Genomic DNA, 5,497 nt, shown 5'->3' on the forward strand with positions numbered 1-5,497 from the left:
GACACTGCATCGTATCCTTTATTAAAACAGGACAGCACATCACCCATGTTTGTATCCTGATCTGAGAACGACTGTTGGAGGTTGTGTCCAACTTTGTGCAAACTCTTTGGTTATAATAGTCTTTGACCACTAGGGGGAGGTACAGGCAATTTCATGTTTCAAGGTTGTGAAGCAGATCAGATAAATACCTTAAAAGACAGGGAAAAATCAAAATTAATTAGGGGCCTCACAATTGTCTTAGACTAAATCACACACTGTAACTCAATTTCAGTGGGGTCATAATGTGAAAAGCTTTGTTCTTTGTGTTGGAATAATATTTCACAGATGTTGCACCTATAGCATCCTCATGTTTTTATTCTGCATTTTATCTTTATTTCAAACATTAAGCACATGACCATATCAGAGAATACATAATATGACATTTCACACCAGCTGCTTATATAGAACTATCAACATATGCTTAATAACTCTTTTTAAAGCTGCAATAATCCGTTTTTTTTAATACATGCAATAGATCAACTTATGTGTAATGTAAAAGCTGTTGCTTGATGCACCCACATAGACTATTCATTTGACTTTGCAGCTCCCCTCTGCCCTACAGAGCATTTTAGCACCTTCAAGCTTTTGCTTTGGTTTTGGTTTTGCAACATGAAACTTAAGTGTCTTGGTTCACTCTCGCTGTTCTCATCACAGTGTTTTCAGCTGCAGCAGGCCAGTTTTCTTCAAAAAAAAACTCTAAATACCTACTGTGCACTACCTGCCCAGCACTAAACCACACCTAGCTTGTTGTGCTAACAATTTTGCCATATTGACTACTACATAACAACTTGGTTCCCATACCTCTAATGCAGATTTAAACTTAAAGTTTAACTTAAGGAGATACAATTTCTGTGTTTGTGCTTTCTGAAATTCAAATTTGCAAATGTCAGGAATCCCTTGTGTCACTTGAGAAAATAAATCCTCGGCTTTTACCTGCATTCATTTCAGGTGCTCGAGCCTCTCATCCTTTCTACAGAGGATTTACATGATTAAAAGATATACAGTCTGTTGCAGTGTCCCTGTCACATAAATCTCATCAGCATAGTTTGGTTAGGACGAATAACAAAGGCGCTGAAATGGTACCTTGTGGTGCTCCTGTGATTACAGTAATCATCTCTTCACTCTTCTTTTATCAACACTCTGTGGTTTGTTGGACCGAAACTCTTTGATTCACCAGATTCGAGCACCACTGTCACTTAAGTCTAACAACCAATCAGTCCAATCACTGAGTGAGATTCTAGCACAGTGTGTAGTCTGCCTATGAAGAAAGACCCTTAATTTGGAGCTGAAAAACAGGAGAGGTGTGGTCTTGACGGATGACTTGACCATAACTTTATTCCACTGTTTTTTCAGTTTTCTTGTTTTGTTCACAGATTGACCTGCCTCTATATGTATCATTGTGATTTCTGTATAGTGTAGACAAATTATTTTCACCACCTGAGTCAGAAACTCACTTTTATCTTAAAAAGAGAGAATAATTAGAGCTTTTGAGTTCATCTTGATGCTGCTTGATGTCTTCTTTCATCATGTGAATTATTATTGGCAAATCCTTAAATAAATTATGTTTATATTTACATTTTATGACATATAGAGACTTAAAACAGGCAAAGTTGTCCCACAAACATGGAATATCAGATTTTCTGACCACTTGAGAGCAGCAGAAACACCTTTATGAGTTGATGTGGTGAACTTGTCTGCAAACAGTTGCTTAATTACACATCCAGCAGAAATGTAGCACCATTATTCCTTTGGAGTCGAGTTTCTGGGCACCTGATAAATGTAAGTGCACTATTCACTCTCTTTTAGCACCGTTTTTTGATCTGCGTCTTAAGCTGCTTAATACTCCACTATGTTCAATAGCTGGTCACTAATCTAGTCTGTCTGTGGGGCAGGTAGTGCGCATTTGATTTAGTGTTTTTCACTGAAAACAGCTGCCTGCTGCCACTAAAGATTTCTCTATAATAACAAAGTTGTGGGCCAGAAAACAAAACAATGAGTTGAAAGACACTGAAAGCTCTGTAGAGCTGAAGGGAACAACAGATTCAGACGATAATTCTCAGTGAGTTTGTCACCAGGAGCCACCCCTTTCAAATACAAGTGGTCATGTGATCATTTGCGGATATAAAGATACTGATTACGTTCAGATTTAATGAGGTGGAACAAGAATCTTAAAGCTCGGCGAGAAACAATTAAACCTGCAGGACAGACAGACATGAATGATTTTACTTTGTGTTTTATGACACCAATTCCCAGATCAAGATAATCCAAGATCAATTTTTATTAACCTGATTTATGTCTTCAAGTAAAAGCAATAATTCTGATCAATGATGAGGTTAATGAGTTCTGAGTTCAGAGGTTAGATTGTGATGTTTACTTATGGTCAGGAAGTGTGGATCTAAAATGAGCCTCTGATAGTTTGTGGATGTGCAGGCAATAAGAAAGAGACAATGCCATTTTATTTATTTTTGTATTTTTATTATTGCACCTATTAATACTATCATTAACAGCTTTCAGTACTGCTGTAGCTTGCACCTGAATCTCAGCTCTTCCTGTTCTTACTTTCATCTAATAATTTTTACCTTCACTGTTTACTGAGCTGTCTTACCTTAAACCAGATGATTTTTTACTCCCCTTCCCCAAAACCGTTCTTGTTCTTAAATCCAAAGCTGATCTTATGCTTCTGCAAAGGAAAACGAGTGACCTGAAATATGGTACTATGTGGGATGACCAGACTGCAGCCAGGGGTGGGCACGGTCACCCCGGGTCACCCCCTGGTTCTATCACTGCAGAATTGGCCCAAAGTTGTGTGGTGACCTTGTTGTATGACCTGTGCATTGGCAGTAGATTCCAAGACCACGTTTCCTTCAGGTTTTAATAATTGATGTCAGTGGACAAACAATGTCGCATAGCCATAAAGTGTCTTATATTCTTTCAAAAATACGCTTGAAGCAGGTTTACAGCTTGTGTAGATGATGCCTGGGACTGAAAATATCCAGGGACCTAATTTGCTCTTCCCATGTTGTTTTACTTGGATGTGCAGCTCCCACACTCCTCCAAGTGGACAATGTTGTTCCTGTGTTCCTGAGAACATCTGTGTGGATCTCGCTCTTTTTTTTCTTCAGTGATGGGAAACTCACTATGATAACAGCATGGGGAAGGGAGAAGAGGCTCTGACTGAGTTCAAGACCTGAACCACCGATACAGTAAGTTCATTGATGCAACAACCAAGTACAACATACCACTTTTATTCTAAAAAAAATCTTCAGCAAAGTTTTTGGATATTATTGATTACAGTTTATCATCAAAATGACCAGATTCTTTCAAAAACTCAACACATTTCACTCTTGAACCTATTATAGGTGCAAATATTTTCATTAAATAATTGACACTGAATAAAGTCCAAGGCTATTCCCTATAGATGGTGATGACAAATGACAGGATATTAGTCCATCATTCCTTTGGGGAAATATATTTGAAATGTTTCACGGTTAAATGAAAAGGGGTCACTCGCACTGCCATTAGTTGTTTAGTTTGGATTTAAACAAAAAAAGAAAAATTGCATCATGCGGAGGCAGCTGCAGTTGTTACACTCTGACCGCCTGCCAATACACAAACACCTTGAGCACACAAATATCAAGGGATCCACTTTCAATCCAAACAAAAAACAACAGTCCCATGTAAGAAAAGTTAAATACCACCAAACTCTCATCTTTGGCCAATAAGACACAGATGACAATAATTACAAAAGACTTATTTATTCTATATTGTAAATAACTCTCGCGTATAAATAACAGATTCAGATTCCAACAAGATAACACATTGTCATGTGTGTTGCAATGTGTCAATGATGGAACATGAAGATACATTTTAGTGAACATTTGTCTATTGACATCAGAAATAGCAGCAACATAATGTGTAAACAACTACATTCCTAAGAAGAGCAGCAACACTTCTGCATCTTTAATTCATAAAGGTCAACAGTTCAGATCTTCGGCCACATTTGAATTTTCTAGTGGAAAAAATAAGATTGAGGACATGAATTTAAATGAAAGCAGGAATCGTATAAACCAAGACAAGATGCTTGAAGTCTTATCAGAAGGTGGTGGCAGAACCAAACTGGTGATGCTTTGATGAACTACAGCTTCCTCATTATCATGATGTTAATCAAAGTGTGTCAGAGTAAGTTGCTGCAGCTGTTTCCTCAAAATCCTCACTGTCTTATCACATATCCAGCAGGCAGCACAGATTATCAGCACATTCTCATGTATTACTGTGGATACAACGCTGGTGTAGATGTCTGACTGGTTCAAAGCCTAAAATGAAGCAAAGCCTTTGAGCTACATCACAGTTTTAGGGCACATCCTTCCTTCTTCTGGATGGCAGATGCACACACACACACACACACACACACACACACACACACACATATAGATATACGTGTATGTGTCTATTGACTTATATACCCTATGCACTTGGCTCTCCGCAGCCCCTACAGTGGATCTGCATTGATCCCACTCACTGCACCTTGAGAACAATAAGATGCAGAGCACTGATACCAAAATAAACCACACTGTAATTGATGCTGTAATAAAACCCCTCTCTTTCTTATAGTTGTCCTTTTTTTCTCCTCTGTTCTCTTCTTTTTTTCCTGCTGTTACACCATAAGATCTGGTGGTCAGACCTCTACAACTTAAGGACGTCAACAATCTCAGTGTTTTTTTAGCTGTGGATCAACTTCAGTGTGAAAGTACTGCGCCTTTGAAAGCAACTCCTCTCTCTAGAGCTTTAAATACATCACGACACCCAAAGTCAGTTTCACTAAATTTGTTCCCATAAAAGTGACTATTTGTAAGTTTTACTATCGCTACATAGCCAGCTAGTGTTAGCGTTAACAGCTGTTTACTTTCCAGTCAAGAGGAAACTTTTGTGAGTTCAGCATCAAACTTCATTCCTGTACTCACGCGTTGACCCTTGTCTCCATCACGTCTTCCTCTACTGGAGTTAGCACGCCAACCTGCTAGCCCGGCCCGTCTTGTGACTTCCTGATAGTGACTCACTGAAGCCCTGCTGTCTCAGAGGACGTATTATAATGTCTTGTCTTAAACACAATGAAGACCAAAACCCTTGTCAAGCCACAATCACCAGCACCTGCTTCTGGCAAGAAACTGCGTTTGGTGGGAGAGAAAACTTACAAATAGCCCCTTTAAAAGTAGCCATGCTTTGCTAACAGTTGACAAAAAGTGATCACATGAGTCAACTTATCTAACCAAGCTAGCATATGGCGGATAGCTAACACGTTTAGCTTTCAGATACAAAAGACCACTACGGCTGCAATGCGAGCAACAATGTCCCCACAGTGCGTATACACAGCACACCCAATACTACAACTTTACTTTGGCAACTAGCGAAATACTGGTAGCGCTAACATAATTATAATAATACAGTAAGTAAGAACAGC

The sequence above is a fragment of the Trachinotus anak genome, unplaced genomic scaffold, assembly GCF_046630095.1.
Source record: "Trachinotus anak isolate AG129_WGS33_773 ecotype Australia unplaced genomic scaffold, CSIRO_AGI_Tana_v1 ptg000003l, whole genome shotgun sequence".
Taxonomy (NCBI): domain Eukaryota; kingdom Metazoa; phylum Chordata; class Actinopteri; order Carangiformes; family Carangidae; genus Trachinotus; species Trachinotus anak.